The following is a 21,252-nucleotide window of genomic DNA, read 5'->3' as shown; positions in this document are numbered from 1 at the left end:
CCACTGAATTATTGATTTTGTCAAAATGCAGGTGAATAGGAGGAGTTCTGACAAACTGGTGTCATCTACTGAGAAATACTTCAGAAGAAAATTCCATCCCAACAGCACTAATCAAAACCTGCAGTTCAACAGAGTTTCAGGTTTCATTTCAGAATTCACAAAACCAAGTCTGAGAGATTGGAAGATGGTGAAGAATGACAAGTAGAGAGCAAAAACAGAAGTGGAAAGGAAGTGTGAGCAAAATAAAAAATATTAAAACAGAAAACCACCACCACAAAAAAAAGCAAACACAAAAAACCACCAGAGAAGCCAGAAAAATAAAGCATAAATGCGTGTCAAGGGAACCACAGATTTAGAAGAAAAAAAAAATCTGAAAAAATAGACTGTATAAAAAGAACTCTGCCCTAGATATTGATTACACTTAACAACAGACAACAGGAAACAAATGAACAACAAACCAGAACTTGTAAGAAATGTAAAAACTGTAACTAAAAAGAAAACATGACTAAATTCCACTGAATGTTCCTCCCTCTTCAACACAGAATAAAGTGTCTTCTTAAAAAATAGCTGCATTATATATTCAAGTGAGGAAAAAAAAACCTTATCAGCAAAGAGCTGCTTGGGACCTTCTGCTGCCATACCTGTCTGAATAACGCTGAATGGGCCTTAGGAAGGATTGTCTAGTTATTCTGGGGGAAAAACACTTATAGCCCTTCCCACCTCCCTCAGCCTTCCTGAACTCATTGCTTGACATTATATAAAAAGGGACCAATTATAAAACATCAAATAAACAAAATGTTTTCCTTACGACCTTACAAATTAGACTGCAATATTCAACATTCACTTTTCAGAGCCATCCCACATTAAACAGGACTGTATTAAAGCTAAGTAGTTATTCACTCAGCATCAGGATTAAAATAAATTGGGCATTAAGAGGTCAAGATGAGATATTTTATACCTGGATACTCAGTTATGTGGAAGGTGGAATGCATGTTCTAAGAAGTTCTGAAGCTTCAGTAGTACAAGAAATTATTTCACTTACTTAAGTGAAGTGTCTTAGATAATTTGTAGAAAGGGAAGAAGCTTTCCCCAAGCATTTTGTTAAAAGAAAAAGATTTTCCTTAAGTTAGGTGAAACAAACTCTCCTAGCTATACAGATTGCTTGCTGCCAGCATGGTAAGCTCTGCCTTACAACTGGGTTTCCTGGGACCTGTAGTTGCCTTTAAGTCAGTTAGGAGTAGGAATAACAGTAATTAGACAGAATTAATATTTTCTCATTAAATATTAAGCTGAAGTAGTGTGTCAGATACATTCCCTCCAAAAGTTTCTTACCAGCCCTACCCTGACACCTAGGATTCCTTTATGTATGTTTAAGCAGTAAAAAAAGCTCACCTCAATCACACATTGCAGTAGATTCAAACCACTCTACATGAGGCATACTATTCGGTGAAGACTTACAGTGATTAACTCTCATTAATAGATAAGAGATCTTCAAAACAAAAAACTGAAGAGCCTTACCCAAAGCTTCCTATATAACGAATCATTGTATATGCTTTGGTTGCTCCATCTGTTTTAAAAAAATAAGATTACAATAAGATTGTAAAAATAAACATTGTTACAATCTTATTATTCTTATTAAAATCTACAAATGAAAAATTATAAAGTATTTGTTGCTATTATTAACTATGCACAATGAACACATTTCATGGGACCAGGATCAACAGCACATGACTGCATGGCAGAGACTGTGTCAAAATACTAATGCACATATAATAAGCTATGTGCAGAGACAATTGATATTTTTATTCATAATTTTCTTAAATTACTCTGCAATCCTAACATCCTTTTTTCTCTGAACCTTTTTAGCAAGGAATCTTTTATGGATAAATGCAAAATCATCTCCATCAAAACAAATACTTGCAATTTAAGACTTAGACAGTTATTTCCTTCCTCACATATATAGATATATACACACACAAATTATTATTTCCATTTAATAAATAAGAGTACCCTAGGTTCACAAGTAAATTAGAGACAGCAGAGCAGCCCACATTTCTTTATCTACAGTGTAAAGCAATATGATCAGCTTGTGCAGGAATAACATGTTAAAACATGTATAGTATTATTTTACAATTGGCTGAACAGTTAATTGCCTTAATCAGTATATATAATATTATCTGATTATTTTTTAATGGGAATTTTACACACTGAATATTAGATTTTTTACAGAAACAAGACAAAAATGCTTTTACAGCATTTCCTTCTAGTGCAAGCTAGCACAGATTTAAATATCTCCCAGCAGGCAATATAGAGCTATGTTCGATGCTTGTGTATTTCTATTGGCTTCTGTTTGATTAAAGGGAACCGATTCATTATAGAAGCAAAGTAGAACAATACCTTGCAGTACTAAAGCACAATACTCTGTGCATATGGCCATACAAGGATTCAACAGAGAAGTGATTTTGAGAATGCTCTTTTCTGAATACCTGATTGCCTGACTCTGAGGAACGACTCTTAGGTTAAGATTTTTATTATTTCCATTTCTAAAACTCCATAAGTAATTATTGTAACAGCACTCTTTTCAAGATACATTTAGTTATGAAATTTCTGTTTTCTATCACTGACACCATTTATGCTATCAGGATACAGGAGATAAAATACGAGCATAAAAAGCCAGGTATCCAACATGCAAATAAATGTTCCAAACTTCCATAATTTTGCTGAGGGGAGATTAAAAAAAGGGGTGAAAACAACAAAAACATTCAGCTCTCTAACCTGCTAAAGAGGCCTAATCTCTAGGGATTTTTTGCAGTGTACAGGCATGGATCTTACTTTATGATCCAGAAACTTGGAGCTAACATAAGAATGCAGTAGAGTATGAAAATAACAAGCCTTTTCTTTTTCTTCATTCTCCAGTGCACATGTCAGATTCTGAATTTAGAAAACCCTAGAAGCACAAAAGAACTCTACACATTGTAAGAGTATTTCATTAATCTACTATAGGAGGGGAGGGAAAAATATCCCAGCTGGAAAATCAGTGATGCACAGGTTACCAAAACTACTGGAAGACTCAACATTTTATAGTACAGAACAAAATCAAAGCCATAAAATGAAATTCTGTAAATTAAGTAAACAGATTAAAAAACTTCAACAAAACACCATCTAACTGAACAGCTATTTATTTACAGAATAAACTAAATGTAATGTGATACAAAGGAAGCAGTCGGATCTTTCTGAGACTGGCAGTACCTAATGTTTGGGGATTAGGTCTAAAAGATGTCCAACTGTTGCAACCCAGGAAAAAAAAAATCTTAAATGCTTATTTTCGTATTGCATCTTAGGAATCTATCACTAAAAAGTGTCAAAGTTGACAGTTGCAAATGATTTTCCATCTTAAACTTGACAGTATTTCCCTTTACAAAAGGTACAGCAGGAAACACGGTGTAGGAATTAATGTGAGGTAAGTCTCAAAGATGCTTGAGAATCCAGCTATTATAAGACATGGACTTTTTTATCCTAAGAATTATCTATGGCTCTTTCATATGAGACAAGGTCACAAGATAAAATATTTCATTACAATATCTGTCTAAGGCTTATTTTAAAGAATTAGTTTACATAGAAACAATAAATAACAAATTCTGAAGTTACAATCAAAATTTAATTTTTTGTATTTTGCGTTACAAACTATTGTTTACAAGGCTTGACGACCCTCTCATTTAGTAAGATCCACTTACTGTATAAAATGCACAGAACAGCTTAGTTGAGTAATATGGCATTTTTATGGCTATGTTTTTAACTAGTTATGCCAAGGAAACAGATGACAGCTACTTTCTTTTTAATCTAACTGTTGAAGTAAAGCTGTAAACCTTTTCCTTCCAGAAATAATCCTCAAACTGATTGCTGTCAACTGACTGCTGGAGGGAAAGTCTGTCAACCAAGGAGGGTGGAGACAGGGAAGACACTCTTTCCATGTATTACCACCTTTTTACAAAAATGGAAGCTAAATCTGACATAATCTTTGTAAACTGAAGATCTGTTCTCTATGAACCTTTAAAAAATTGTCCCGTATAGTAGCCAACACATTAATTCAGAAAAAACTACATCTGACTAGACTCCATTATCAAAGAGATACGATGTTATTCAAATGTTCAGAATGAAACCTTTTATCTTTGTTCCTTAAAAACGAAGGCACATCTTGTAAAGAGCTGATTTTGGATACTGAGGGGTATAGTCTGCCCTTTATAAACTTCAAACAGATTTATATAAAATTCAAACTCCTATCAGATTTCTAGGTCTAGAATATATTTGCCCTATACCATTCATTTGTAGAAGATCACCTACCTGCTTCAGACCGTGTAATGAAGACCATTAATGACTATAAAAATAGTTTTGTACCTAGCAACCACTACATAAACGTTAAATTATGATAAAGGACAAAAGTATCCCATTTTCTCTCTATCCAGAAACTAAAAAGTTATGCTCAATATTTGGGTTACTTTATTCATTCATGTCTAAAACCCACCATCTCTATTAACTGGTATTTCGCCGTATCAACACAATCTGTCCACCTATTATCTTACTTCAAATTTTTTCAGATATCCACTAAGATCCCTCTGTAAATAAATACAGAATTATTAGAACACATTTTCTATGGACAATCCCTGCAAAAAAAAGGAAAAAGTCTTCCATTTGCAGGTTATACAAAGTTTAATTGGACACCTTCTTTTCCCCTTTAAAAATTTCTTAAGATGACAGAAAGGTAAGGCTTTACTTGCAGAGACTTAAATGTAATACTCAAAATGGTTGGTTAGCACTCTGAAGAATCATAGTAGGGAAAAAAATATTAAATAAATTTCTCCATTGTTCTGCAGGTAACGTGTAACATTTTACCTAATAACTCTATCTGCATCTTCTATAGTTGAAAAGGATTACAAGTTAAACAGATGTACACTTAACAGGAAATTTTAGACAACAAAAGGAAGAAAAAAAAAGCAATTATTTTTCTGAAATTCAGATTACAAACATATGAATTTATGTTGATTTTGGAAATAAAGGTAAAGGCTAGAGCTGCATACTTGCACCGGTGCACATCAGTACTTTTTTCCAATTCCCACACATTCACTGCTGCTTAGATGCCAAGAGCCATTTCTCTCCAAATTCTGGAGGCATTCTAAGGTGCCTCAGTCACACAGAGAAGTAAAATTCTTCAATTTTTCTAACGGAGTTCCTACAGAACATGAATTCAGAACCAAATTGCAAGGACTAGATTGCTCCTCGAAATCAGTGTCAAGGTATTAAGTTGAAAGTATAGTTAGCTAGTTAGCTCATCACTGTGTCCCTAGGACACCGTTATCTCCACTTCAAGGAGGAGGGGAAAAAAAAAAGAGAATCAGCAGTTTCAGTATCTTAAGTACTATCTTTTGCAGTATTCTGTAAATGGAAAGCTTTCATGTGATGAAAAGGTTCCTTTTCCTCATTCTTCTATGCACACACACACACAAAGAAAATACAGGTTTTTTAGTAAAAAAAAAAGGCACCAGTGACTTGATAAGCCAACAGAAAACTTCTGTTCATGCAAGACTGAATAAATTTTCCTGAGACAAAACAGCTTAATACTAGACCAAGCTCAAACAGAGCACTGAGTATCACCCTGGAAATCTTAAGCTTTGCTTACAATTAGGGTAGTCCAGTGTCTCTTTTGCTCGCTGCTTCTGGCAAAGAAGGTGAGTTTGACATAGCAAGAGAAAATGTGGAATAGAGATGCAATTTTTGAAGTTTTTTTCACCACCATGTGAAGCAAGCATCTATTTAAAAGCCCTTGCCTTTTTCTAACATGATACACAGTTGCTTCAGCTGAATTAAAGTCCATTTAAGCTTCGTGAACTTCAACCATAGCTTGATTAATTCACCTCCATTTCACAATCAACTTCAAGACCACACATTTCAAAACCTCTGTAGCTATATAAAACCCAGAGGGTCCTTCTCCCTTACAAATGAGGAGAAGAAATAAATTTAATGCAAAAAAATGCAGTGTCTATACTTGACACATACACTAAAACACAGAGAAAAGGACAACTGTCAGTGTGTATGTACACACGTGCCAGTGCTGTTAAATCAGAACAAGGAAAGACCGTGAAAAGACATTTTTACCTGTAAATTATCCTGGCCACACAGCAGTAGTAATCTACATTACTACTGATGAAGTGTGGAAGTGGGGGGAAATGAAAACTCATGGAACTGCTGGGCTCAGAGGACTGTGATCAGTGCCACAAAATTCAGCTGGAGGCCCATTATTAATGGTGCACCCAGAGGGACCAATGCTGTTACACACAACGTTTTCCTTAATGACATGCATAATGGGACTGAGCGCACCCTCAGCAAGCTAGCAGACCATACAAAATTGGGAGTAGTTGTGCTGCTACTCAGAGGGACCTCAACAGGCTGAAGAAACAAAGTTCAGCAACAGGATACACACATTCCTCACCCAGAGAGAAATAATCCCGTGAACTACTAACAGGCTAGGGACCAACCAGATGGGCAAGTGGGCAGAAAAGGATGTAGGGGATCATGGTCAACAAGACATTGAGCATGAGCCAGCAAAGTGCCCTTGCGGCAACGAAGGCCAACACCTTCCTGACCTGCAGTAGGAAAAGCATTGCCAGCAGGCTTAGAGAGGTGATCTTTCCCCTCAGCACCAGTGAGGTCACATCTGGAGTAGTGTGTCCAGTTCTGGGCTCCCCAGTACAAGAAGGACATGGACATACTGATGTGCATCCATTAAAGGGCCACAGACATGACATGGGTATTGCAGAATCTGTCATATGAAGAGAGGCTGGAAGAGCTGGGATTGTTTAGCCTGGAGAAGGCTCAGGAGGGATCTTTTCAGTATGTATAAATACCTGATAGGAGGGAGAATAGAAGACACAGATTCTTCTCAGCAGCATCCAGTGAAAGGACAAGAGGCTGAAGGCATAAACAGAAATACAAGAAATTCCCTTTTGGCACAAGAAAAAAATATGTTTCATGTGAGGATTGTCCAACACTGAAACAGGTTGCTTAACGAGGCTGTAAAGCATCCATCCTTGGTGATAATTCAAAACCCAACTGGACACAGCCCTTGGCAACATGGTCTAGGTGACTGTTTCGAGCAGGGGGATTAGACTAGATGATCTCCAGAGGTCCCCTCCAACTTTTCCAGTTCTGCAATTCTGTGGTTATATATCCATCTGATCTTCTGTGTAAATAGCTCCATTACACATATAAAGGCAGACTACTGTTATTTAGCATGATAATGTTAATGTCTTATCCTGAATTTTCAATGTATCACTTGACCTACTCTGCTTTCCTCTCTACAATTGAAAATTTCAATTATGAAGTAAGAATAATACTACACCATAATTTCCATGGAAATCTTGTTGCACTTTGGGGATTAAGCAAAATCAACACTAATGAAAGTTTAAAAGAAATGTTGCAATCTCAAAACGCAATAAGACTAATGCAAAATACTATTTTTAAAAATGAAACATTTTAAAAATAGTTGTTTCAAAACCACACTAACTTAATGAAATGTACCTATATTCCTATTTCAGCTTGTTTTTCAAGCCATTGCAGCACATATGTCCCTTTAACAGCTTTTCCACTTACTTCAAGTTTCAGTTGGAAATACCTACTTCATTAATACAAAGGGCTTTCTTCTCCAGGCTTAAAAACTTCCAAATCTATTTGTTAGTTTTAGCCAAGGGGGCTTAACCGCATTTTTTTCCCCTATAGAAATTTCTTCAATATTTGAACAGAATAGATTCTTACATTAATAATTAGAAAAGCTAAACTTCTAAGGATGCATGAAAGGGTACTGGCTTTCTGAGGCTACAGATGGAGGTGCAGTCCCACAGCAATATTAGCAAGAGATTCTAGTTTCCATTCAAAACTCGGTAGGAAGCAGGAAGCCTGATAAAGCTCTGGTAACTGTCACTTGTTTCACACATCCCAGTAGAAATAAGGACTGGATTGAAAACAGGAACCTGCTTTAACAGAAAAGAAACGTCTACAAAAGCAGGAAAGACACCCCAGCAAATGAATCCTGGAGAGATTCTTTACTTTTGAGGTCAAGGAAACTTGAATGTAAAACTGAGAAGAGGGCTTCAAAGCCCTTTCACCAGCAAGATGTAATTGTCTTCTGTGGAGCCACATCAACCAGCTGTTTTTCTGAAGTAATATACAGAGACCTACAATATCTTTAAATAATTTCAAAAAACTACTCATCACAAACATAGGTCAGTCTATTATTTAACTGAATAACCTAAGTAAATTTTATATTATGCAGTCACAATTACTACTTTCTACTTCTCTAGTGCATTTTCAGTAGTAATTCAATGACTCAATTTTCAAGTGTTGCCCATGTCATCATGAAAATCCCACTATATTTCACCTCTATCTCATTTGATTGTTAAGTCCCAAGAAAACACCATCTGAGCAGCTGAACACAACGGACAATAATTTTAAGGGGGGGAAATGGGGAAAGAAAGAAGCGGTAGGGACACAAAGCTGATTTAGAATGTTAAACCAAGTATTAAAAAAAAAAAAAAGTATTTGGATCAGCCCCCTGCTCTCAACAACTAAGGCACAATGGCTACTCAACTATTAAATCATGCTTCCTCCCTAGATTATGAATGGATTGGCCACAGGGTTGGAAATTTACAACGAACCCACTACCATCAACAGAAATATGTAGCATACTACCCCTTTTAAACAGTGAATAGCAAAAAAAAAAAAAGCAAGATCAAAGTGGAGAGTATATTGGAGAGTAGAAAGAAGTGGTACTTAGGTAAAAGAGAGGCAAGTCACCTAGGCAACTGTTATCCTGACTTCAATATATGAAAAGTTGGGGTTTTCTTTTTTTCAATTGAAAGCTAATTAACAATAAGGAGGACAATTTTAAAAAAATCAGGATAATTTCAACATAACTTCAAAAAGACATATTAGTCTGGAACAAATAATTTAACTTTTAAAAGCAAATATTAAAGCAAACGAAATCCAGAGCAAATGAAATCTTTCCAGATTTCAGTAAAGAAATTGACACGGTATCACTCAGCAATTATTTACTAAGTTGGAAAAGACTAGGTGTAAAGTGGACATAAAACTGAGTAATGGTGACATATTGAATAGATTTATTTAAAATCCTTCTTCAGACTCACCTTATTTCTTGTCTGTGAATACAGCAAAAAGTAGAGGTGTTTTGATAAAAACTGGTTACAGGAAGCTGTGTCCCCTTGATACAGGGGAGGCTTTTGCTAACTTACAGAAGAAATTGAAGGACTACTGAGATAGGCATATTAGAAATGGGAAAATATTTAGCAATTCTTCAAAGCCACATGATTACAAACAGCAGAATTTCTGTGATTACATGGTGTCTTACCATTTGAGAGCAATAGGAAAAGAGAAATCACATACCCGTGTCTAATTTACTACAAGAAGATTAAGCCAACCTGGCATACCTTTAAAACAAACTTGATCTTCAGCAATATCTGATAAAGTATTTTCAGTAGACCAAGTGGAACATTAGCACTATTACTCAAGGCTGAAGAAACACTTCAGGTGTGACGTGTTTGATGCAGGTGAGGTACATTCAGAATTCAGGAGAATCAAGTTACTAGGCTCTGTATCTTCCTATTTATCCTGTTTTACTAGACAAACTGAAAGGTGCTTGCTTTGCTTGCTTGATCCTAGCACATAAAAGCCAAGGAAGGCACATGATCAATGCTGATAATTCATTGAAGGCTACACACCAAGGAAGGAGTTGTTTATAAATAACAAAAAATATTGAGATATTAAAAATCAGGAACCAAAAGAATGCATTTAGACTATTCAAAGTTCAAGCTTTAAGCATTAGGAGACAGATTTTTAAACATCTTTCCAGAAAGAGCAACAGGCTAAAGTACTTCACTGGCTTTCAGGTAGACTGCAGTGACTTTATGACTGGGATTGGATAAGACTGTTGCCTAACTCAGAAAGACCTTTTCTTCAGCCCTGAGTTACTACAGTGAAGAACTGCTCCCTGTTCTGCTCTCCCACTTCCCAGTATTTTTGTTCCCATTAAAGTTCAGCTGGGGCTGTGAGAAGACTACATGCAATTTTTTATCTTAAAGAGAAAACAGTCTTAAGACTTAAACCCCTACCAATCTAGCTTGCATGTTTTTATAGATTACTGCATCAAAGCAGATGACTAGAAGCTCTCCTTGAGATCAAAAGATTTAATCAGCAACTAAACAGAGCAGTGCACTGCAAACATACTGAAATGATATTGCCTCTTTAGGTCTTCATTAAATATTTGTCCTCCTTGCCAGTTTAATGGATTCCTGCTTACTATATGAACAGCCAAAAAAGGAATTTAATTGTACTCTGCATATACATCTCAAATGCTGGCACTACCCTTTCTATGTTGATATTGCTATCTGAGAACTTCACATAAGCTTCTGCTAGGACATACAGCTACCTGCACTCCTCATGACAGACTATTTTTTATGTTAATCATTGAGTAACCTGTTCAAAAGTTTTCTTATGGCAGTGTGTAATTTAAAAACAGCTACAGAAAAGAGCAAGGGCATATTCACATGACTACCAATACGGACCAGTTACTACATAATTATTTGTATAGCATTAAAAGAACATGAAGCAGTGTTGCAGACATCCAACTCTTCTCCATTCCCCTTCTTTCAAAGCTATTTCTATCAAGAAACATGCAGCGCAATGTCTTCATGATACAAAAAGCATGCTCAACCTGTTGCAAATGTTGAAGAGGTAGGCGGGACTGTCGTTCGCTGATGTCACCAAGCCCACAATCCATTGTATCAAACACAATCAAGTCATTACTGTACACACAACAAAGTCCAGTGACTGTAAACACATTTCCCTACATCCTTCTGCCTGACAAACGATTTTTTCGTTTTAGATTAGAAAATAAGCAAATGCTTTTCCAATGTAACTTGATCCACACTTGGGCAGCCAAACATAAATTTTACTTAAAAACATACACTGCGCTGAAATTTAAGCAGTGACAGAAATTGTTCAAACCCCTAATTTTTCAGAACTTCCATGTTATCCACGTATGACCTACATAGCCAAAGCACTGGCCAGAACAATGCTGGATACATAGAAAAAGTATTTATACCACAGTGCTATATCAGACTGATAAACATCCACCACTTAGCGTGCTTTGGTCACTTCAGGGAATGTTGTTCATGACAGAATTTCCAGTTACAGAAGAATCCAAGAAAACAAACTGCCCTCCTGTTTAAAGTTCAAAGATGATGTCAACCGTTATTGACTGTCATTTGACCTCTACCATCTTTTTTTCAGTGATAAACCAAATCCTCACCAACAAAATTTCTTTTAACTGTTTTTTTATGGAGTGAGGCTGACACCTTAAATGTCATAAACTGCTGTACATGTGAGTAGGATTTAGTTCAACAACTACATGCAGTCTTTGATTTGACAGAAAGACTCCAATTCAAAACGTTTTCCCCCCCTCTCACTAGTCTCCTTTTAAATTTTTGTTTTTATTTCTGGCTTGTGCTTATTTTTGGCTCCCTTATTTTGTTGCTGTAGACAGTCACATGAAAACTACTGCATACATGCTTGTTTTCAAAGTAAGCATACTGAGTGGTTAGCCTAACTCATATGTTCTTGCTTACCTCATAGATTTCTGGATTATTACTAGTTTATTCTACTTGTATAGCTCTCTTACCCCACACATATGCACACTTTTACAATAAGCTCACAACTTACGGAACTTGCAAATCACATGTGCCATCGTAGAACACAAACTCCTTAATTCCCTCATTCTGATGACATGACTTAATGCAATGTACAGGCTCCATTTATAACACACAACATCTTTTTAACCAGAAAACAGTATTTTTACATAATTGGAACAAAAGAACTTAATAAGGTTTGCCATTTACAGTATTATGAAAAATGTTAGGCTACTAAAGCAATTAACCCCAATGTAAATTGGTTCCATCTGAAGTGACAAAACCTTAAGTCTAGTTTTGCCAGCAACAAAACTAGTCAAATACATGAAAATTCACTGATGTTATAAAACTAAAGTATTAATAATTTCTACAATATGAAACCATCATCTTACCAGCCTAAAACCCTCATTTCCTATTTTGTGAGGAAACACCTGCTACAGGAATAAATATCCCTAAACACAAACATCATTCTGAACAGTAGTTCTCCCCAGTTCAGCTCATTTAACACACATGTGTCAAGAACTATTGCAGTACTGCCTCAGAGGCAGCATGCTAGGTTCCTGGAAGTAGCTTATCACATTTTAATTTTTTTTTTTAAAGGGTGGCAGTAAAGCAGACATCATACAGATTTTAGTTGCTGTAGTTGAGAAAGTCAACCTTTTCAATGGAATTTGTGGTCTCCCTAGTCCAAGTTTTCTCTATTCTGTATCTCAGAAGATACGGTTTTGTACACACTAAAAACTGAAAGTAAAATTTGACAGCCTGGTCATTCTCAGTCTTCCCATGTGCTGCAAAAATAGGAGGACATATGTGATTCCAAAGCATCATCCTTACGCTACCACCCACTTCCAACTTGCAAGAGATTTCAGGCTATAACGTGTAAATCATTACTACATGCTCTAACAGTACTTTCCATTTAATCAGGACAGAAGAAAAATCCCCTCTACAATTACAATAAATTACTACAGTTTCGTTTTAAATAAAATTACATAGTTTACATCTGACCTGAGTTTCAGTCTTTTCCTAGTGGGAAATACAAATTCAGCATTTGGGTACATAATCCTCAGCGCTCAGCAGCCGACCCACCGCGCACACTGCACATGATTTATAGCCCCTCCGGATTCAGGCGACGAGTCTCGGCGGAGCAGGTGCAACGGGGTACATTTCCCTTCCTTCAGAGACCGTTCCCTCCTATGTAAATTGATGAGCGAGCCGTCCTCAGCCTGGCGGCGGCGGGGCAGGCGCAGCGCAGGGACGGGCAGGCCGGGGTTCCTCGGGCGGAGCGGGGCGGGGGGGCCCGGCTGTGGGCGCTGCCGGAGCCGCCGCGCCTCGGACGGCGCCGGGGCCGTGAAAGCGAGCCCGGCTACGCGCAGCGGTGCCGAGCGCAGCTCTTAAACCGCGGGCAGGGTCCGGGGGGAGCCTCAAGGGTGTGAGGCGAGCACTCCCCGCACACCCGCCCGCCCGTTTCTCTTCCCCCCTCCCCGCAAGTTAGAAGTGCCCTGCCACGCCATGGCCCCCCCCCCGCACCCGCCAGCCCTACCCCTCCCCTGGCTGCCGGGGGAACGGGGAGCGACTCCCGGCGCCTGTTACCTCCTCCGGAGCCATGGAGAGCGGTGCGGCCGCGGCCTGGGCTCGGAGCGGCTGGCGGCGGCGGCTCCGCACCGGAGCGCGGGGGCCGGCGCTCCGCTCGCTCCCTCGCCCCGCCGCGCTGCGCCGCGAGCCGGCGGCACAGCCCGCTCCGCGGACGTGCGTTAACGGCGGCCGCACCGCGGTGAATTCACCGGCCCCGGTGACCGGGGTGGGGATGCGCCCCGGGGAGCGGGGGGAGGGGGGAGGCGGGGGCGCACGGAGCGCCCCTCCTGCCCGAGTTCGCCCCCGGCGCGGGGCTCCGCCGGCGCGGAGGTCGGGGAGGCTGCCCGCGCCCTGCCGGGTCTGAGGGCGGGGGGAGCCGCCGGGGCCGGTGAGCGGGCGCCCTCCCACCCGCGCCGCCGGCACCCCGGGCTGCCCGGCCGGCTCGAGTCGCCGCCCCACGCGCCGCCCGCGCGGGGAGCCGTTAGGGCGCAACGGGCGCGTCACGCGCGCCCTCAGCCCGCCGGCCGCGGAACCTCGCGCGGGAGCGGGCGGGCGGCGCGAGGCGGCCGCGGGGACTTGCAAAGGCTCCGCACCGGCTGAACGCCGCGGGCCGCCGCTCGGCGCGGAGCTGCGCCCCTCTCGTCCTCCGGCTGCCCGCGGCGCGCCAGGTGCCTCGTCCGCGGGGAAGCGCCCCAGCCCGCGCTGCCCGCCTCCCGGCACCGGGGGGTCGGCCGGGCAGCACAAGCGTCCCCGAGGGCAGCGGCGGCTCAGCAGCCCTGTGGCCGCGCTCACGTTAACAGGGCAGGGCTCGCTTTGTGCGAAGGCGTCCGTCCACCCCATCGCCAGCACCAGCGCTGCTAAAGGCTCGGCCGCTGGCCAGCTGCTGGAGCCGGGTTTCTCCGTGCTACGCACCCCGGTGTCCGCGCGAGCTGCTGTGCCCTGGTAAGCAGCAGCACCGACCCCTGCCCCGGCCCGGCGGCGCCGGTCTCGGCCGGGCCGTTACTACCTCTGCGGCGGGGAAGCGCGGGCCGCTTCGAATACTCTCTGTTGGAAGCTGCAGTACGCTGGAATTGGCGTTTCTTCCCAGCAGGGATAAGCAACCACTCAGATGTTTAAGCTTTCAGAACAGCTGTTGAAGGCAGGAGCCCCTTTCCATGTCTCTGCTTTTGTTTTCCACTCAAACATAGGTAGAAGTCCTTCAGGTCCACCACCCCCCTCCAGTACTTGCTACCAGATGTAGTCTACAACACCAAGCAAAAGACACTCTCCCTTACAGCCACCTTATAATCTCAGTCAGGTAGCTCCCTTATCAGGTGATGAAATTTGTGTAGAACAGATGATTTATCACCTATTTTTTATTACCTCTTCACCTCATCTATAAAACCAGGCTTGCCTACCTGGTAACATCATCATGCTTCGAGGGACTGTGTTTGAACAGGATGTTATCAAGGTTTAGCAATTCTTTATTGATCGTGTGCCAGGAGCAAAAGTTTCTCCTGTCACCTCTTGAGGATTTTAGATTAGCAAAGAATTTTCAGCCTGACACAGCTATATATAGAGAATCCCAAGAATCAAACAGAATTCATAAGCTTTACATAGATCCCCCAAATTGTCACAAGCCCTTGGTTGGATAATCATAGGCTATGAGGATTAAAGCTGTGTAAAGAGGAAGATAAATTGAAAAGGTAGAGCACTTTTGTGGGAAAAAATCATTTACATGATATTTTATTGTTATTTTTCCTCTCACATTGTGCTGTGAATTTTTCTGTTACTTGTCTACAAGACAGTAATTATTGTAACTCCACAGCTGAGGCTGCATTGTGGTTTGCACTTACAGCAGGACTAAAATCTCTCTACTTAATATTTGAATGCTTATATTTAGACTACACATTTGGCACAATAGCATCTGATAATTACAGCTGAATTTTCTTTTAAAAATATTTATTTGGCTTCTATAGAGAAAAATCCTAATTGTCCTCCTTTTCAAAATGTTCACATTTTTGTCACATTCGTGAATTCTGAAGGTTCCCATGTATATTGCAAGCCATTCTTACTGTAGGATAAGAACACAGGTAAAGCTGACTTTGAACTTTTAAAATTAAGCATATGGATTCATCCCAGCATTTGGCACAGCCCAATTAAATTTGGCAAAGGTTTGTCAGAGAGTGCTGCTTCTGATTTTGTTTTTAAAAGTGTGTGTCCTGGATTAATATTCTGATGAAGTTTTCTTTTAATTCTGGTGCCTGTTTTTCAGGTGGATTTCATTCATTGTTTTCTGACTGCTTCTGGATATATCCGCCATATTACTTCACTACACTTAGTACTGGTGTTCCAACATGATTATAGAATATTTGGTGGAACTGTTCTATCTAGTTTTTACTGAAAAAACCCCAACATAAATGTTTGCCAGAATCAAAAGTTTCAGGTAAGTTTATCAGTTTTAGCAGGAAAAAGTAAAAAAAAAGTGGGACTTGCCTAAAACTTCTCAATCGCCAATCCAAAACTCGGCTTCTCAGGAGAGTACATTATCTAATATCTTCTGTAATGCAGTTGTTCATCTTAAAATCAGTTCGTTTCACTGTTCCTACTGAAGGCATTACCTGAACATCACTCTTCTGATTAGAAATTGTCTCACTGGTTTCTCTCTCAGTAGTGGTCTTACATGTTAATCTCTTCTGTTCACCATTTGATGTATCTATATACAACAGGCAGGTTTTATTTAATTGAACCATATCCTCATTTAATCTCTTAATAAAACAAGTTCTATATTTCCCTGATGACATCTATGACCTATTACAGTTTGAATTAGTCTGTCTTAAACCCTGATGGATAGAGTTTTATACCTGGCATTCTAGTAAACTCTTACTAGTAATGTGGTAATAGAATTAAGTCTCTCATCTCCATTTAAACACCAAGATGGGATTGGCCTTTCTTTCATGACTTTCCTGTGTTGATAGCTTATAGCTTGTCTTGTGCTCAGTACTAACATATTTTTCTCATGCTGTACAACTTCTGATTCTCCAACTACCAGATTATACCCAAATTCTTCTTGAATTTTGTTATCCTATAATATAACACCAGTTCTTGGATCCAGTGTCTTGTGTGTGCTGCTGACAAGTTGGGAATCGACAGTAAATTTCACGTTTTCTTTTTTTTTTCTAAGATTACTGATGAAATTACTAAGAGGTACTGAAGCATGGGTCCTCAAACTTTTTAGCCAGGGGGCCGGCATGCGGATGAAGTGGCAGGCAGTCATCTACGGCTGCTTGGTTTCCCCCCCAACCCCTGGTGGTGGTGGTGGTGTGTGTGGGGGGTTTCTGTAAATACTGGGGGCTGGATTGAGGATCCTGGGGGGTTGTATCCGGCCCTAGTTTGAGGACCTCTGTACTGAAGTAATAACAGTAATTCTTAAAAACTCTAGAGAATTCACATTGATCTCTTTTCAACATAAACCCTTTTCCTTGTCTGCTTCACAATTTTTGTGCTAGTTTTCATCTCTTCCACTTAAATAGTTGCTGCTTGCAGGTGGCTACTGTTAAACTCTGGAAGAAGCACAGGTGCTAAATGAGATAGTGGATACGGTGTCAATTGCTTGTGATAGTGTGATAAAGGTACAGTATAATTAAAAGGATAGAGGAGAAAAACATGTATGGCTAGCCTGGTGAAAGTCCAAAGTCCAGTGTATCTGTTGTGTTAGAATCCCTTCTTAAAAATGGCCTAGGATTGTGACTCAAAGAACAATCACCGTTGCTAGAGATGGGGGAGAAAGGACCTATTTTCAATGCTTTTTACTTATTTCTTCTGGTTTTGGAAATTCTCCAGATTCTTTATCACAGAGCTCAATTGCATGGACAGTTTCATTCATGAATCATCTTGGTTACTTTTGTAGAGATATGTACCTATAAAAGTATCCAAAATTTCAAAGCCTGGATTTCTTATGTTGTTTTTATTTATTGAAGTACCACTTTATGCTTCTACTAAATGATTAACATCCTTGCTGATGCCTTATTGGTATTAAAAGATAGACAGATTTATTACATATGGATGCACAGTTCCAGTACTGCAACATCTGAATTTATATGGGCATGGGTTCATTGGCAATATTTCAAATAATATGTGTGTTCATGTTGTGGATCACTTCAAGTTTCAGTGCTGTCACATCTAGACATTTAGAGTTGGTGCATCTCTATCAAATACTTTGGATGAAATCTTGATTACACAAAAATCAAAGAAATTCTGCTAGTTCCTTCATCAGGGCTAGGATTTCATTCACTGACGTTTTTCAGAGGGTTCACTGTGTTTGAGATTAAACCCCTAATTACAGTAGCTTATATAAAATATAAACATGGATGTTTTCTAGATTTTTTTCCTAGAAAATGGATTATATAGAAGAAAGAATATTTTATGATAGGATCAATCCTGATATAGTAAAACTAAAAGCAAATGATAGTAGTACAGCTATGTGAAATATCCCTGGCCTGAAGGCCATATGACATTTGCTTGATTCAAGGCTTAATACTCAAAGTTTGGTACAATTATTCATCCACTAAGGTTCATGGAGTTGGTCTGATTTACAACTAATTCTGGCCACTACACAGAAACCGTGGTTTCAGTTGAATTATGATTATTTGTTTCAGTCTGAAGCACAGACTAAAATTCAAGGCATAAAGGGTGTCTTTTGCCTTGATTTGCAATTATTTTTTAAGTGAATTAAACATCTGATGAGTAATTGAGCAGATCTACTTTTCTGTACTAAGAGTGAATTTGACTCAACTTTTCCTCATTCTCCAAAAACCTTTTCTTCGGAGCTTTATAACTAAGTGAGGTTATCTAGACAAATATGGATTTCAGTCTGCATAAAACTTACAGGACTTTATCATATGAAACCTCAGGGCTTGACATAGGCAGTGTCTGGTATTCAATACAGTACCAACCTTTGAAATACTCCAGAGAAGTGCCTCTTCTTTCATGTTTATTTAGTGATTGAGTATTGTAATTCCTGACATCTTAATCACCATTAAATTTCTTTTTCTCACTGAAGTCATAAAGACTGTTAGAAATCCTTATGAACAGTAAAGTGATAGACACAAGGTACTGAGAGGACATCAGTGGTGGTGAAAGATGACAAACTCATTTTCCAAAAATGGGGCAATTCCGTCATTCCTGAAGGGTTACTGAGGGCATTCCAAACAAGTGTAGATAATTTTTTAAGCAGAAACACTTTGCCATATATTCTATTTCTGACTTTAAAAATTACCCTTGATTTTAAATACCCTCACTCATATGTTCATTGCACTGCTCTAAATTGTGTCACCAGAGGCAGTGCACTGAAGAAAGAAAAGAGAGAAAATAGGAAGGGTGAATGAACAGTCACAGCAAGGAGTAAGATGATCCAAAAAAAGATATTAGTCCGAATTGCTAGTCCAGCTGAGTTGTACCTTCTGCAGACTCAGAACAGACGATAACTAAAAGTAAAATTGCTTTTGTAGTTTTCTTACCCTGAAAATAGCCTAAAATGATCTATACACAGCTAGGGTAAGTTGCAGACAGGGCTGGTGTCTAGGTACAGCACCTCTGAACATTCTCCTGAAGCTGTGCACTTAGCCAAAGAGTAAAGCATGTTGTAGACTTTCCGTTCAGAACCTCGATGCATTTATGGCTTCTGAAGGAGCAAGACATGAGATCACTGGAAGGAAAACTCACTATGCCACAATGCTGAACCAAGACTTTATTGTTTTGCTGGCCCTGAAGTTTCAGCTGAAATGTGGTTTATAATACTGTAAAATTATAGGTCAGGTAAACCTCACTGCAGCTCTTGGGTATAGCTGTCCCTCTTCATTTAAGATAGGTGTAAGAAGTCATTATGCTGCTTTGCAGAAACAAGTAGCTGGAATGACTGTAGTCTCTAAACCCCAAACACAATTACATTCCTCTGTACAAAACAAAAGCTTGAAAGAGCCAGATGAGAATGTGAGTGAAGTGGGTGGAGTGCTTTTGCTGTCTTAAGCAGGAAATAAATACAAGTGAAACAAATAGGGGCTATGTATGTAGGACATACATAAACATGTAGAAGCAGCCAAAGTGTAGAAGGAGCTAATGTCCAGTTACTGCCAGGAGAAAACCTGGAAAGGTTTTGGGCTGCTGGCACAGACTGACATGGGTTGGAAACTCTGTAAAAAATATGTTTTTTCAACATGTATAATTTCTGCTATTCTCAAGGAAACAGGATTTTTTTAATGTTGCTTTTTAGAAGCAGACTGCTCTGAAAAAAGATCAATCTCTATTAACAGTTCCTCCTTCTAGTGGGAATAGTCTACAAACCTCCAAATTTTGACCAGCCGTTGGGCATAATAACAGAGCTGTGTGACAAAGTGATAAATTGCAGATGTAAATATACATGCTATTATTAAAGTGATAAATCTCAGATATAAATATACATATTGTTATTAATTGATTTACAGAATTCACATTTCCAGAGGTACACCTTCCTTTAAGGTGTTCATAAGAATTATTTATGCTTTGGGAGATGAAACTGGTATATCTAGCTATCATTCAAATACTCCAAAGACCTGCTAAATCAAAAAGACATTCCTATAAAGGAGAAAAAGTTTTTAATTCTCAACTTTTATGTGAAGATTAGGTGTCTGTAACCTCCCCAACACCCAGCAAATCTAGGAAAAAATAAGAATATGTAAGCATGTGTTTTCTGAATTTGTTCCCCAGAGCCTTGAAAAAAGCTTAGAAAAGGAAAGAGCTTTTTGGGTAGTGGGCTGATAGTAGCTTGGAGCAAGTGGTGAAGGAATACTCTGTTGCCTTATTCAGGGAAATAGGATTTTTTAGTTTCTTGTAGACAAACAGGATCAGCTCAAAGAAACAGCTGTACAAGAGGACAACCCATCAAGCTTAGACCCACGGTTCAACTCAGTAAAGTATGAGTACATTCCTGACTTAACCAGACCAGGAAACAGTTATCTCAAATCACGTTTCCCAAAGCAAACCTTGACAATAATCCAGATTATGCAAATGATTAATTTTCTCAATGCACATGTAACTGTCGACTTCATTATTAATCAGCTGGGCTTTTTCTATACCTGTAGGTAAATGAAAGAACTTATGTGGAAGGTGCAACACACTCATGGATGAAACATTCCGTGTGTGAAAGTATGAAACATATTGAAATGGACACCTCTGCGCTTTCTAAATCTCACAGTATCAGTAAGGACTCCCATATTCTTTAAGGGTAACAGTTAAGTATGGAATGCATTTTTTTTCTTTTTTCTTTGCTACATAAATGTACAGCATATTGTGCAATGGTCACATTAGGGCAGTCAGTTATTACTGTAAATAAGGGAAGTATAGATGTTTAAAATAAGCACACACATGCATATTTTACTCAACAGCAAAAAGAACCATCTTGAAGAATACAGCAGTGATTGCTCAAGTGCTCAATACACACAAAAAAATCTCACTATTAAAAAAGGATATGAATGCCATGCTGGAACTGATCAAAGGTCCAGTAGTCTGTTTCCAATGTATAGTTATAGAATCATAGAATCACAAAATACTTCAGGTTGGAAAATACCTTTAAGATCATCAAGTCCAATCATTAACCTAGCACTTCCAAGTCCATCACTGAACCTTGTTCCTAAATACCACATCTACATGTCTTTTAAATACCTCCAGGGATGGTGGCTCCACCACTTCCCTGGGCAGCCTGTTCCAATGCTAGACAACCCCTTCACTGAAGAAGTTTTTCCTAATACACAATCTGAACCTCTCCTGGCACAACTTGAGCCCATTCCCTCTTGTCCTGTCACTTGTTACCTGGGAGAAGAGACTGACCCACTCCACCTACAGCCCCTGTCAGGCAGCTGTAGAGAGCGAGAAGATCTCTCCCCTGAGCCTCCAGGAGAGAAAATAGGAAGGGTGA

At 39.4% G+C, this 21,252-nt stretch overlaps 1 protein-coding gene across 4 annotated transcripts in view; it reads right to left on the bottom strand.

The window, feature by feature from the left end:
* Positions 1–21,223, bottom strand: part of LOC308069158 (heparan sulfate glucosamine 3-O-sulfotransferase 1-like) — a 75,429-nt gene extending 54,206 nt beyond the window's left edge. For 2 of the 4 annotated variants that reach the window (XR_013930300.1, XM_080400984.1), the window contains exon 1: positions 12,756–21,223. The gene's annotated coding sequence lies outside the window, so the exon portion shown is untranslated. The remainder of the gene's footprint in view (positions 1–12,755) is intronic. The other 2 variants (XM_080400985.1, XM_080400987.1) reach the window with 2 other exon arrangements.
* Positions 21,224–21,252: the final 29 nt, after the last annotated feature.

This window comes from Falco punctatus (genome assembly GCF_963210335.1).
Source record: "Falco punctatus genome assembly, chromosome: 9".
NCBI lineage: Eukaryota > Metazoa > Chordata > Aves > Falconiformes > Falconidae > Falco > Falco punctatus.
This window is presented reverse-complemented; position numbering and strand designations above follow the sequence as displayed.